The sequence below is a fragment of the Typopeltis vanoorti genome, chromosome 20 (genome assembly GCF_054136105.1).
Source record: "Typopeltis vanoorti isolate ZY-2024b chromosome 20, IOZ_Tvanoo_1.0, whole genome shotgun sequence".
Classification (NCBI taxonomy): domain Eukaryota; kingdom Metazoa; phylum Arthropoda; class Arachnida; order Uropygi; family Thelyphonidae; genus Typopeltis; species Typopeltis vanoorti.
In genome coordinates this window covers 95,035,149-95,051,338 of record NC_143568.1, presented here as the reverse complement: position 1 = coordinate 95,051,338, position 16,190 = coordinate 95,035,149, and the positions used below count along the sequence as shown (strand labels likewise).

At 36.6% G+C, this 16,190-nt stretch overlaps 1 protein-coding gene and 1 pseudogene across 1 annotated transcript in view; one reads left to right on the top strand and one right to left on the bottom strand.

The window, feature by feature from the left end:
• The window catches only part of LOC150095679 (calcium-transporting ATPase sarcoplasmic/endoplasmic reticulum type-like), a 382,896-nt gene that overhangs the window by 357,073 nt on the left and 9,633 nt on the right, over positions 1–16,190 (top strand).
• Positions 10,799–11,850, bottom strand: LOC150095680 (small subunit ribosomal RNA; annotated as a pseudogene).

The window sequence follows — 16,190 nt, the reverse complement described above, 5'->3', positions numbered from 1 at the left end:
CTTAAGGATCTTCTTCAGCCATAGCCAAGTTAGCTGGATGTGGACAGCAGAGTTTTTCTCCCCAGTTTATCTGGGGGTTTTCATCCCGCAAACAGGCCCCACGAACACACACACGGATACAGTCACGAATATTGCCCTTAGAGGAGTGGCAAACCGGTTGCATTAATACGCCAGTAATCCCTCAGTAGGAGGGAACTCAACCCATTCCTAGGATGGACGAGAAGGATAGATAGGATACAATTGTCAAATATTTTTCTTTTAAGGCAGATTGGGATGTTTCCTTTTGAGTGTTTGCAGTGTTCTCCAAAGACTACCCAACCAAGTTGCATTTATTTTATTTTTAAACTTGGGGGCCAAGTTGAGTAGACGATTTAAGAATACACACTACGCATTGCATACGACCTATGACTGAGTATCTGCAATAATCGCTAATTAACTAGTATAGAAATATAGAAGATACGACAAAACAAATTTTTAAAAAATGAATTTTATTAATTAGGAAAAGATTTTTGGAAAATTTTGGGGGAGCCTTGGTGCCTCTCCCCTTCTGGGTGTGCCGCTGAAGAGGGTTATATATATATATTGAGAATGGCAAAATCCATAGTGTTGATCATTTATTAGCTGGTGGGCCTCCAGGTGTGAAAAAAGTTGGCCGTTGTTAATTTTTTGCATGATTTTTGAAAGAATTCAAGTAAGAGCAAGTGGATGGTAGTTGGGTTAGCTGACCTGTATCATTTTTTTAATGGGCTGAATATAGTCTTATTTCCATGTCAGTTAAATAGGAAAAATTGAAAAGGCAATATAGGATAGGTGTTAATTCTAGAGTACAAGGTTTTAGCACAATAAGGAAGATAAATCTAAACTATTCAAGTTTATTCTAATTTCTTTCCGAACAAAGAATACAGAAAGCCACATTGAGCAGCCCTTGATAAAGTGTAAGATCAGTGCAGGGGTTTGAGGAGAATAATAGCTGAAGATCATCCAAATGGTGTTGGCAAGGGACCAGAAAACTTAAATGTCATTTGAACAGGAGGCAAGTGTTCTGCATCTGTCACAAACTATAGAAAACTTGAAAGCTTGACTTCTGGTCTTAAGCAACTTGTAACATGCAGAATTTTCAAATTTAGCTTCAGTATACACTTGTTTGATATTGTTTTGGAATATGAAAAAATTAAGCTTCTTGGAGGAAATCATTCTCCTTTCCATGGTCTGATTACTGCATCTATAACAGATGCAGTAATCAGACCATGGAAAGGAGAATGACATCCCATTTGGCACCCATAATGCCCAAGTACACAAGGCTGAGAATGGCTGAATGATGGGTATTATGGTCAGAGTTACTAAGAAGAGAACTGACATCTACAGTGTATTTTAAGGAGTGCTTATTAAGAAAAGGGAAGAGGTATTAGCAAGTTTGTAAGGATTATCTGGTATTGTGGTTATTTTACTAGTGCCAAGAAGGAAAGCCAAGTCTCATTTGCGTATGATAATCAGGAAGATGATCTCATTGAGTATAGAAATTTAGCTTTCAGATCAAAGAACTAAAAGTAGTTATCAGAATTTCATAAGTAATAGAGACAGCAGATGAATGCAACAAAGTATGGTATAGAAATTTGGAGTCCATGCAAATCACAGGTGGCAGAGGGGATTTCAAGGTTTGGCATTCTCTGACCTGGGATGTTGGTGATGAATGCTCATGTGCCATTGTGATGGTATAAACAGTGTAAGGTGTAGTTTGGAAAGTTTAGTTGAATGGTGGTAGTTGTGATCAGTGAATTCTATTTTTGGATGACTAAGTGGTTTTGCATATCGTTTATATTACTTAAGACCACAAATGCTGAGGTACATAAGAAAAAACATTGTTTTACAAGTTTTTTTTTTTTTTGGCATGGTCTTTTGTGGGATAATTTTTTGGTTCTGCAGTAAAACTATTTGATTTCAGTATTGGTGAGAAAGAAGAGCTAGAGTAGGGACATGCAGTGAGAGAATACTTCCAGAGTAATGAGACATAATGCTCACACTGAGGAATTCAGGGAGCCGATTGTTCATGCATGGGCCTAACAGTTCACCATGCTCGAACTCCTTCCAATTACCATCTAGCAGAATAAGTGGCACTAGAATTATTCACTATCTGGATTCATTACTATCATAACTACTTCATGTCCTGAACAGAAATCCAGCAAGTGCTTAACCATTTTATTAACTTTGCTCATTTTCTCCATATTTCCCCAGAACATTTATGTATGTCTGGTCGTCATTTCCTATTTTGCTGTTAAGATCAACAAGGAGAACAATTTTCCCTTCTTCTTTGTGTCAACTGCCTTCTCCAATGACTCAAAAAAAAAACATCTTCCTCATTTTGATGTTTGCCAACAACACTGCCCGATATTGCCTGCCTCAAGAAGTTTATCCTTCATGTTCAGTGTTCAATACTACAGCTGCTGTGTTTTCTTGATCGTTATTGCCTGAATATAAATTATATCTTATGATGGTTATTTAGAAGAATCTTGCCAGTTTTTATACAATAATATAATATACATAAAAAATATCAATGCATGCATGAGTATACAAATTGCTGCCAGTAAAACCCAGCAGGATCATATGTGATGTTTTTTTTTATATATTCATTTCCTACTGTGATTTTTTTAGCATAAAAGTAACTAATTGCTGAGATGTTTTATTTTGTGATGCATGCTAAAAACATTGAAACACACAGACATAAATGAATTATGTATTTAGCAATGTCTGTTTGAACACTTGATGTGAAAATCATACTTTTTTTAAATAAGTATGATTTTTAGTGGTGGTGGTTATGGTTATAGCCTTTCGGCTGTTTAGGGGCAGCTATATACGCCACGATCTAGGGAAATGACTATGAGCAAGGTGGTTTCCCATTGCCTTCCTTGCCGTACTGTACCCTGTGTGGTGTGTGTTCACGGGGCCGGCTTGCCTGCTTGCGGGATGAAAACCCCCCAGATAAACTGGTGGGAAAAAACCTGCTGTCCACACCCAAGACCAGCTAACTTGGCTATGGCTGAGGAAGATCCTTAAGCTCCTCACATCGCTGACAGGAATCGAACCTAGGACACTCCTTCCCCAGGCATGTAGTTGCGAAGTGCAAGGCCACTAGGCTAACTGCACGGACCTTTTAGTGGTATATATTAACATAATTAACTGATAACTGGTACATTAATGAACACAATCAAGTATTTCTACTTGCTAGTAGAATCGACAGTTTTGGCCATGGAGCAGAAGGTCCTAAAGATCTGTATGTTGAGGTTAGAAACTCATTTCGTTGCTAAAGAAGATTTGAAGAAAAGTCTGATTTGTCTGCTCTGATTTTTTTTTTTAATTTATCTAAAGTTATGTGAGGTGTCCAAGGCAGCTAGATCAAGCTTCAGTAATACTCGTAATAAATATATTTTTTGTAATCTTTTCTGCATATGTTTACAGTTTTCCTAATTTGGCCAAAGTAGACAGATATGCATACACATGGGATCTTGAACACTCCTGGATGAATTGTCAATTTAGTATATCTGGTGAAGACAGAATGAAACGTTGTATTCTGTTTCATTCTGTCTTTAACCAAGCTACCGGCCAGGACGTATATATATATATATGTCCAAGTTACCATGGATGCGAAGTGCATATTAAAATTGTAACACATGATGGATACGTATTTGATCCATAATGGCCGGGAAGATGGTTAAGAGATACTTGTGCCATGAGAGGTTTCTTTAATTCACAAGGAAATAAGTAAGATTTATTTAAAACCATATATTTCAGGCTGAATATTACAAGCCATCACCAGTAGCAACAACAGTTAATTACAAGATAGAAAGCAAACAAAGAATGCATGCAACGTACTGATTTGAATCAGTACGTTGCATGATGTTATACATAAAACAACACAATGGTACAATTGAGGAAACATTGCATTATTAATTAACTCTATTTAAAAAAAAATAAGGCTGAGGCCTTACTTCACAGTCTGAACTTAAATCGGAATGACTGCCCTTACTGATATGGGAAAGTCTTATTCTAATCGTGCATTTCTAAATGTTTTTTTTTTTGTTTGTTTATAACAGAGTTTATGAATAATACAATGTTTCATCAATTATACTATTACATTGTTTTATGTATAACATCACGCAGCTCTTACTGTTTCAAATCAATCCGTTGGAATTGACTATCATTGCCACTCATCATGATGGCTTTAAATAAATATTATTACTTATTTCTTTGTGTTTTTTGTGTGAATTAAAGAAATGTTTTTGGATGTATCCCAGACATGAAGGAAATAAATTTCCTATGGTCTATATTTGAGGAGCAATATCAGTTTTGTAGAAGTTATAGTAATTAACTTGCATATGGTACTGTGCAATAGGTTTTATAATCCCATGTGTATGTTTACGATCAATCCATATTTTAGCTCTACCTCTTCAATTAATTATCTCTGTAACCTAACTTCAGGAATAATTCCCTATGCTACAGTCACTTTCCTCATATTACATCAGACACCAAGGGTAATTGGGATTCTAGTGTGTGGAGTTTAAAAATGGATTTTAAGTATATCAGGGTTCATCAGTATGCAAAAACATAAGTTGGCTAACTTGTGATTTAGTGCTTAAAAATATTTTATTATATGTGTGTGTGTGTGTGTGTGTATGTATGTATGTATATATATATATAATAATAATTAAAAATACATATAAATACTTTGTTTCTACTTGTAAGACCTTTCATATCTCATCTTTGTCAGGCTACTGTTGGTTTCTTCATACTAGCATCTCTAGTATCATTGCTCCATTACTATATGTCCTGATGACAACCACTCACCTTGCCTTTCACTCATTGCTTAAGGTTTTCAAGAAAATAGTCCAGGTGAAAATAAAGTGAATCTTCAGTGACATCCTGACAGTATCTTATGGTATTTTGTTGTGTGGTGACCAACTATTTCTTTAGAATTTTCAGCTTTACTAATCAACATCTCTGAATTATTTTCAGTTTCTAGTTCTGAGGTTTATGTTGGACCACAGAATTGTACTGGAATATGGTTCATATTTGTCCAGTGCATTTAACGGTATTGATTCACAACACAATAAATATTTATATTTATTACCTTAGCTGATATTTCACTGGTATTATATCCAGTATCTTCAGAGCACAAAAACAGTTTATCACGATTCATGAAAGAACAAGAATTTGGTATAACCGTGGGACTAGTTTAAAAAAATTGTAACAGACAACACAAGGAGCTAAAGTCCTAATTCGTACAGTCTATTATTGGAGAAAGAGAGAAAACAAGTACTAATTTTATCTTAAGGCGACTATCTCCCAGATTTTTGGTAAATCAATACAGCCATACTTGTCGAGGTTTGGACTTTGTTTTAAAGCCTGCTGATTCCAAAAGCATTCTCTCTGATTTATAATGTAGCACTTTTGTTTACATCCATTTGATCCTGTGTGAAGAGGTTATCCAAAGCATGCTCTGCTAGACCCAACTTGTCATAACAATAGTGCCAAATGTATTTTTTATATTCTCCAAGGCAGATGTCAACAATTCTTCCTGTCTGTCCATAGTATGGTAAGTCAGGTCTAGCAGACCACAATTTAGATACCACTTCACAAAGGATCAAATGGAAGAAAACAAAATTGCTAAACAGAAGTCATAAGCCAGAGAGATTGTTTTTGGAATCATATGTGGTCTGACCAATATCTTCACTATGTGTCAATGTACTTTTTATCATAGCAGCCTTTGCAACACTTGTGATGTTCCGTCGGAACTTCAGTCTACTTTCTATCATTACTCCAAGATCCCAAATCTCATCCACTTCCTGAAGTACAGCTCCACCAATGCAGTACATAGCCTTATATCTCTGTATCCCAAAGTATAATACCTTGCATTTATTAATTTTAAAACTGCAACCCTTTCATTTGTCCAAGCTAAAAGTCTATTCAATCTTCCTGTACAGAATTAACATCAGCACTACTCCTGATAATTCTACCTAACTTTGCATCATCAGCAAACATTTGAAGAACCCCAGTCAATCCACATGAAATATCATTAACAAGTTAAACAGTAGGGGTCTCCAGAACAGAACCCTAAGGCATGCCACTGGTTACCTTTTTGAGACACTGCACCACCATCATATCATACACAATTGTTGGTATCATTCAGAGATCCAATCTCCGATCCATCTAACCAATATACCAATCTCCAGATATTCTTTTTCTTTTTTAACCATGCTTGTCACTTTTCTGCCCTGTACTTTATATTCTTCATGCATCTGTTCACTGCAAATTGTCTTGTACTTCTTCTATAGCAACGTCTTTTGTAACACTGCTTGCTTGATTTCACTGTTCATCCATCTCACTCCTACTCTATTTATTCACTTAATTCTTGGTATGTAGTTATGCATTACTTGTGTTAGATACTGACTTATCATTTCCCATGCACCACTGTCAACATCTTTTCTACACAATTCATCAATCCAATGTATTGATGCTAGTTGACTATGGAGCTGCTCATAATCACCCACCTTATAGTTCCACATAGACTTTCCTTATAGCACCTTTTTCACTACCTTCCAAACCAATACCTCATGATCACTTTCACCAACAGGTGGCAGTGTTGATATCTCATTCACAACCACATCCTCTGAGGATATGACCAAATCTAACACTGATAAACCTCATGCCACTTCCATCACATGCTGCTTTAGATAGTTAGCCTGCAGAAACTCAACAAAGTCACTCCCTTTGTTACTATACACTATCTCTTCTTTCCAATCCATTTCCAAATCTATAATTAAATCTCCCATTAGGATCATCTTCCTTTTACTAGCCTAACTAATTTGTCTAAACATTTCAGTCAACTCTCCACATTTCCTGGCCTATAACAGCATCCTATTAGATATACTATTCTATTGATCTCATCTTCACACGTACTAATATTTTCCACTTTGACTCGTGAAGGAGACAATTCCTCTGTTATCATTAACAATATTCCACCTCTCTTCTTCTTCCTATCCTTTCAGAAAATTTATGTCCTACCATTTCAAGTCCTGACAGTATATTATCCTCAGTCAACGAAGTTTCACTTATGCCAATTATCTTTGGGCAAACTGATTCAATCACTGCTACAAACAGGACCTTTTATTCCTGATACTGTGTACAAGCATAACAATTCTCCACTCTTGGAGGACATCCTATCAACACAATCACTTTTTACTCTCTCTACTATAGTGCACTTTTCTCTTTGTTCTGACAACCCCCCCCCCCTCCCCATTTTCCTGATCCTAACTGATTTTCATTCATATTCTTATCATCCCCACCATTTTGCACTGCATCACTTCCTCACCTTTGTATCCTTCCACAATCTGCTTCTCAACCTCTCAAATGGTACTAATGGGAGATTCGAAGATATCTGGGCAATGAATTGATCAGAGAACATGTACAATTTACAGACCTACTGATTTGAAACCCAAGTTGCTTCAGCTGTAAGCTGGTATAGGCTGATCATCAAATGGTACTAATTTCATATGAACCCTGTGTACTCTTAGTAAACAACAATTGTTCCAAATGACCAACACCAAACCCATTCAAATGCATTCCATCAATTTTAAACCATTCTAAACTTTCCTTCGAATTCATTCCATACATTCACAAATTGAATACTCTCGCCTGACATAGTTCAGTCATTTGGTATCATTGCTCTTCTTCTCGGTTCACTACTGTCATATCTGGGAAACAAACTAACCATTTACCCAATATTATCTTTCACTTCCTGCAACAACTTCAAATCCCTTTCTACATTATTTGTCCCACTATCTAAGTCATTTGTGCCCACCACTAATTCTGATGCAGATACTTGCTTCTTATTAACCTGATTTTTCATTTAACTTTTACCTAAGCTCTTTCACATTGCTTTATTATCATCACAAGCACTTCCATCCATTTTCTGATTATTCCTGGTAACACCGTTCTCATTTTTAGAACGTCCTAACCTTTCATTGCACTTCTCACATAGTATAATACATCCCTTTTTATCATTGAATCTAACACTCCATAAATCTTTAACATTTTTGGATGCATACATAAAACAATTGTAGCATCTTATCTACTTTATCCAACAACAGATGGTGACAATTAGGACTTCGGTTCCCTGTTACAAATTTTTTAAACTAGTCGTAATGTGTTGTGTATACTCTGACAAACTGTTCTTGTGCTTTGAAGATGCTGGATATAATACCAGCAAATATCAGCTAATAAGTTAATAAATATTAATTATTTTCTTATTCTCTGTTGTGAATCAATATTAAATAAACTAGTATGTACTGCCAACACACCTTATCACATATTTGTCCAATATTTTAATAAAGTTTTTCATAAGCTCTGATTTGATATGAAGTGATGGAAGAAATATTTTCTTGGAATCAAGAGATTTGTGCTTTGTCTCTCTTCCTTATGGAAAATTTTAGCAGGAAGACCAGGTCTTCTTAAAATAATATTCTTTTGTTAGCCTATTGTCCCATCAACACACACACACATACAAAAACGCAGTTACTTTCAAATCACTGCAAATATATTCTAATGATAGCATTTGTAATTTATGACTTTGATCCACTTTACACTGTCTCTGCTTAACAATGTAAACAAAAATCACATTGAGAGGTGATTACAGGGTTGACACCGGGGAGTTCTTTCACTTGGTTGAACAGCGGGAAGGAGTGATGACAAGAGGCCATCCCTGAAAGTTACGAAAGGAAAGTGTGAGCAAGAGGGTGCGGAGTGGTTTCTTTGCATGGAGTGGTGAGAGCGAGAACAGTCAATGAGTTTAAGGAGTGGTATGATAGACTTTGTGTTTCTTAGGGGGGACCTCCCCTCGATGAGTCTTGATAGACTGTGTTTCTTAGGAAAGACCTCCCACGATGAGTCTTTTGACTCCATGGAGGCCTCATTAGTAATGATAAACCAGCAGTCCATGTTTTGTGTGTCCTTTATCTTTTAAATATGTCAATAGTAAATTAAAGAAATAGGAGATTCAAAGATGTCTGGGCAATGAGTTGATCAGAGAACAGGTACAATTTACAGACCTACTGATTTGAAAACAAGTAGCTTCAGCTGTAAGCTGGTATAGGCTGATCATCAAATTTAATAGTTAGAATGGTAGGAATAACTTGTACAATGATCAGCTGCGATTCAGGCTTTTGCAGAACATCAGAGCAAACTACTAGTGTGACAAAGATAAATGTTTATATATACACACAAAACAAATTGCTAATCATTTTATTAGAACAATCAAATGAAAGACAAACGTTTATACATATATTGTTTTCAGTTTCTTTTGTGGGGGGATACTATGACAGCCAACAATTTAGCTTTCATTATTGCTAGATTCCTATCAACAGTTCCTTCAAATTAATCTGTTACTTCTCAAGCCTCTAATATTTCTTTAAGGCCTTACTAACTGCAGCAACATCCCTAGATCTTGGTCTTTCTCTGGTACCTTCCCTGACATAACCTTTTCTATCTTATTCAGATGATCTTGGTTAACACATTCTTAAATGCTTATAATGTCAAGCTCATTTCTAATATTCTTTGCCATTGAAGCTATCTCTTCAATTCTCTCTAATCAGTCACTTTATTTTGAGCACAACTTTCAGATCCACAAGTTAAAATTTGTTTGAACACTGCCAGTTTAATGTTTTGGCTAATTTCTCTTATTATGATTCTGAATAAATTCAGCAATAGGTGTCCTTTTATGAGCATGTATGCTAAAAGTGTTCAGCTGGACTGGCTGTTCTTCGAGCCTCAGAACAGGAAAGATTCCACAGAAGTGGAGCAAAGACTGGTATATCCAACTCTTGCTCTGTCAGTATCTCTGGAATGGAGGTGAAAATGTTGGATAAGTTAGTAAAAGCTTGTATACAGAAATGGGTTGACAGAACATCAGTACTTTGCAATGAATGGTATCGTTTGTTGTGTTTCAGCAACTTGCTCACATATTGATATGAGCATGGCTGATGGATAGATGTCAAAAGGTGTATATGGGGGATGTGAATCTGAAGATTTAAGGTGACCAGTGGTGCACCAGAGGGAACGTGATCAATTGTTATTCAATCTTTACATTAATGACATTGCGAAGGATTTGAGAGATGATATACAACTGTTTGTTGATGATGCAAAGATAGGCAAGAGTAATCAGAAATGTGGTTAATATGCAGATATTAACTGATATAAAATGATTTGAAAATGGTTGTCAGTTCAATATTACTAAAGTCATGCACTTTGGTGTAATAAGATATTCAATGTAATGATATTAGTGGGATTATTATTATGTAACACCTCCAGGGAGTCTAAAAACTCAGCGAGGGAGGGCACCTACTCTACAACTCTTCGTCTCCATACTCCAACCACAGATACCTTCATCATCTACGCCAATGGCATCTACCACCGACCATCACCACTATTATTGTCACAGACAATCACAAACATCCATGCCCACGGCAAGATTTTAACACCCCATCCTTTTGGCTGGAGAGCAGATACACTAACCACTCTGTCAACCATCCTGCCAAATTGGAATTAACCAGATAAATCACTCCACCAACTAAGAACGTCCATGCACCACCACCCACTGAATCAAGAAAGAGCTCTTAATCTTTCATTCTTTCCAGTGTCCAGGCTGAGTAAGTTTACCCATGTTGAGTCAAATTAAGCCTGCAGGCTCCGCTGCTGGTTGTGCCCTTCCATCAATTTCTTTAAGTTTCAGCTTTGCAACCATACTCTCCCCCGTAACCCAACACTTTGGTTCCCCAGTAGCTTCCCACCAAGTTAGTTGAGGAACTCAGGCAGATCATTGGTTGGCATTGTTTATGGTTAGAACTAGGGAAGTACCTGATTGCCTTTGAACCTCCAACTTTCATTCTTGATTAATGAAAACATTCTTGGCAAATGCTTTTGCAGTAGTTCATCTTGCGACGGTTCAAGAATTTCACCTCTAGTGTTGCAATACGAATGCCCCAATCTGTCCCTCTTAATCATTACCTTGTGTTCCAAAAACCAACTAAATAGAACTGAGATCCTATTCCATGCACCATTATTCTGGCATTACTCCTGCTTTAAGCACTCTAATTTTTTCAAAGTAAATGTGCCAGTCACCCAAGACACTCAGTGAAGAGAATCAAGGAAAACCGGCTAGATTGTTCAGGCTTGGCGGTGGACCACCCATTTGGAACTGAGATCCAACTACAAACTTTTTAACCACAACAACTTTAATATACGCTACTGGAGCTGGAATTACCACGGCTGCTGGCACCAGACTTGCCCTCCAATAGATCCTCGTTAAAGGATTTAGAGTGTACTCATTCCAATTACGCGATTGTTATTTTTCATCACTATCTCCCTGTGCTGGGAGTGGATAATTTGCACACCTGCTGTTTTCCTTGGATGTGGTAGCTGTTTCTCAGGCTCCCTCTCCGGAATTGAACCCCTATTCCCTGTTACAACCATGGTAGGTGCATAACCTACCATCAACAGTTGATAAGGCAGACACTTGAAAGATGCATCAGCAGCACAAAACCATGCGATCTGCTCAGAGTCAACAGGAGTTTCAGACAAAAGCATGATTGGTCTTGGTCTAATAAAAGCGTTTGTCCCCAAAGGTCAGGCTCTGCTGCATGTATTAGCTCTAGAATTATAAGTTACCCAAGTAAAAAGGTACGATCTAAGGAACCATAACTGATTTAATGAACCATTCACAATTTCACCTTGCTTAGGCATGTAATTAGACATGCATGGTTTAATCTTTGAGATGAGCATATGACCACTGGCAGTATCAACCAGGTAGCACTTAATGAATGAATGCAATTTGGCATCACCGTGGTTCACTTGGTTTTGACTGCATTGCAGTTGTGGTGCTCCATCTTGCGGAGCACCATGGTATGCTACATCACAGGTACTGACATCGTTCCGACCTCGTACTGAGGAACGGTTCGCCTCAATCTCATCCATGCAGGAATAGGTGTCGACTTTGTTGGAAATCTCTGTGCTTGGTCACAGAGGCAGCAAACTCACTGATTCGAAATGGAACCCCAGAAGGCACTTGCTCGGTGCTTGCACCGAACGCAGTGATTATTATGCTAGATAAGGATAGGGATCTTGGAGTTTTAGTAGACAGGAAGTTGACATTCAAGGGGCATAAATACAACTCATAGGATAATTGATGCCAAAACAAACCTCGACATGTAAAGATGTCATTTTACCTCTTTATAAGGCCATAATATGTCCTCACGTGGACTACTGTGAACAGAGCTGATCTCCTGGTTTCTACGGTGATGTTGATACAATGGAGATAGTGCAAAGGAGAGTTGTAAAAATGTTATCAGGATTGTGGAATACAGATTATGAAGACTGACTAAAAATTTGTGGACTGTAGACTCTAGCAAAAGGAGAGGGAGGGGTAATGTGATTGAGACTCGCAAACATTTGAAAGAGTCATACTGGATAGAAGTAGATGGAATTTTTCATTTTATGGAGGTGGGGAGAGGAATAGAAGGCATCCATAGAAGTTGAGAATGTACTGCTTCATAAGGAAGGTGAAGCTCAAGTTCTGTCAAATTATAGGCCTAATTATAGTATACGTGAAAGAATGCTCTCTGGAGCTAAAACTTTCTGACATAATACACATTGTGGAAGTATCATATTTCCATTGAAATATGATGATACTGTCTGTGGTTTGTCATTATTATTATCCCAGACCTCCATGGAGTCAGACTCATTGTGGAAGGACCCATGTCATACACACATCTCATCATATTGTGCCTCAAATACATTCGAATTCTCTGCAGACACCACACTCTCAAGCAATGCATTCCAATTATTCACAATTCTCCATGCTTTTCACACCTTCCTTATATACAGATTCCAGGGATGACCTCTCATTCTCCCTCTATTTCAATCTCTTCAATTTTAATCTTATAACAACCCTTACCATATGTATGTCTATCAAATCACTCCTCTTCCTCCTATCCACTAGACTCTGTAAACTGCATCTTTTCAACTTTTCTTCCAGAAACCACCCTAGTCAATTGCCTCTATACCCTTTCTAATACTTCTTCATCCTTTTGAAAACCAGGTGACTAAATTTGTGCACATTATTTGATATGTAGCCTTATCAAGGCTATGTATTGAAATCAGAATCTTCTTACTTCTAAAAGTCAGCATCCTCTGCATTATTGCCAGAATTCATTGCATCATTCTCACCATTTTAGAAAGGTAGATAGAGATCCAAATTTTAGATCTCTGTTCACCATCACACCCAGATCTCTTATTTCCTCCATCTCCTCCAACCAAGTGTATACTCTACATTCCATTTTTGTTTTCCAAATTTTAGAATGTTACAATTTGAATAATTGAACTGTCAACCCCATTCCAGTGTCCATTCACTCAGTCTATTCAAGTCCTCTTCTAAAGCCACAACAACATCTGCTTTATTTCTCATAATTCTTCCCAACTGTGCATCATTAGCAAACAACTGAATATACCCATTCAAACCTGCAGTATCATTAACATAGAGATTAAAAAGCAATGGTCCTAAAGCAGACCCTAAGGCACACCACTAGTGACTTTCCTCTTCTGGAATATTTCTCTCCCATACACAACTTGTTGATACCTATCAGAGAGCTAGTTCTAATCCAATGCACTACTCTAATATCCAATCCCATCCATTCTAGTTTAACTATCAACTTATCCTATGGCAATCTATCAAAGCCTTTGTAAAATCTAAGTATGATACTGTGTATCCATCTCCCATGTCCAATGCACTTGTCACCTTATGATAATAAATAAGTAGATTACTGAAATATGACCTTCCTTTAGCAAATCCATACTATCTCGAAGAGAATACCTTGTCAACCTAATTCTGGATCCTGGTTCTCACTAGCCTCTCCAACACAATACTTGAAACACAGATTGGCTTATACTTTGAAGCTCAAGTTCTTTCATCATCCTTATGAAGCAGTACAATCTTGCCTTCCTTCCATTCCTTTCTGGAATTTGATCCATCATAAGACTCATATCAAACAAGTATGCCAAGGCAGATGTCAACTCCCTGGCACAGTTTCAAAACATGTGGTGATAAATCAAGTCCCACAGCCTTATTAACATCAAGTTTGCTCAATTTCCCATATACCTCTTGTTCACTCAGTCAGTCTCTCCTCTTCTCCTGCATCTGCCCTCAAACTTTACATGATATCACATTCACAGGGATGAAATAACTTTATGAACTGCTCATATTCTCCACAGCAGTTATTTTCTTCAACCATTGTTATCCTTCCATAATCATTCTTTTTTCTGCTGGCTACATATCAAAAGAAGTTTTTTTTTTTTTTTTTGCCTTCATTAGCTAAATACTGCTCATACGTATAAGAAATGTAGTGATCTAATGTTGAAACTTATGTTCAACTAATGTGTAATGTCAAGTATCGCTGTGTTTCCCTCAAAAATTTTAAATATCCTGTACCTTTCTACTCTAACCAGCTGAGTCACTCTTTTCTTCTCTCCAGCACTTTTTATTAATATTCAAAAATCTTTTAATTTTTGTGCACAAGGTCTAAAAATCAACAAAATAATTCACTGAACTTTGCTAGACATCACAGACATTTGGTGAAACACCCTTCAGTTAATTTGATTCCAGATGAACCCAGAGTCAACAGGTATTTATATAAAAATCTAAGAAACAAAGTTTGAGAGGATACTGGCATAGCCAAAAGTAAACAAGAACATTTTGAACATTTGAGAACATCATTGAAAGAAATGTAGAGTGATCTAATGTTGAAACTTATGTTCAACTAATGTGAGATGTCAAGTATCGCTGTGTTTCCCTCGAAAATTTAAAATAGCCTGTGGCACTACCACACAGTCTGGGAACCACTAAACTAAGGTATAAGCTGTACAAGTATGTCACATTTCATGTTGGAGGCTTAATGAATTGAAACGGCACTGAGAATAGATTAAAAATAATCTTTAATTCTTCCTTTAAAAGGAAGAATATGAACAGCTTTTATACTGCAAAAGTCATCCACAATGACTACCTTTTCTTGTCTGCTATGCCAATTTACCTATACATTTCCTTCACGTTCTTGAACTTCGTACATCGAAGTAAATATCTCATTCTTTCCACCTCACACAATACTTAAAAATTGTGGATAAAAATTAAGCACAGTTTATTTAGTTCTTGTAATATACACAAAAAGCATAATAGATTTGCATAAAATTAAAAAAAAGCCAAGGTCTAAACATATACTCTCTGCAAGAAGACCTTTTATATTGAAATATGCTACTAGACTCTTCATAAATTAATACAAAGACACTTCCCATATCATTTTGAAGCAATGGTTTACAAAGAATCAAGTCAAAATTAGACTTAATAAAATGAATATCGTTTTGGATTACTTCTCCTAGCCTAGACAACAGCAGCCTTTCCATCTAAAAATTCTGCAGGCACAAAGCAGGAATTAGGTGACAATAATCCTATAGCTGAGATGAATAACACTGTCGAGCTTTCTTCCACTGCTCACTAAAAATAGAGTGAATGCCTTCAACACTGTGACTGGAATGGAGTGGACTGTGTGTTGCAACACAGCCAAATCTTCTGCATATCTGCAGCTTACCAAAGAATGACTAAAATATAATCAAAAGATTGACTTAATGTCAAAGCCAGCAGAAGATCTAATCAACAATCCTGAAAGCTACTGCTAAGGAACTGTTTTCATACTTCTCAATGTAATTGAGAAGTAAAAGATAAAAGGTAAACAATTTAAAACAGTACTAAAATTACTAGTTAATAATATACATATATGGATAATTACAATTTAAGAAAATTACATTGCAACTGCTTAAGTTAGCAAACAGGAGAAGAGAATTTAAGAAAATTACATTGCAACTGCTTAAGTTAGCAAACAGGAGAAGAGAATAAGGAATGCTCACTATGGTAGTATTTCTGTTATTCCTCTGGTAGCTCTCTCTTTTCTGTTGCCTTCCACAATGACTGTTTCTATCTTAAGTTCTGTGGATGTTGTGAATTATAATATATATAACATTAAATAATAATTATTCTTAAAGATTAATGAGAAGAGTATATACGAGGGTGGTCTGAAAAGTTCTTGGCCTAACAATGAAAAAAG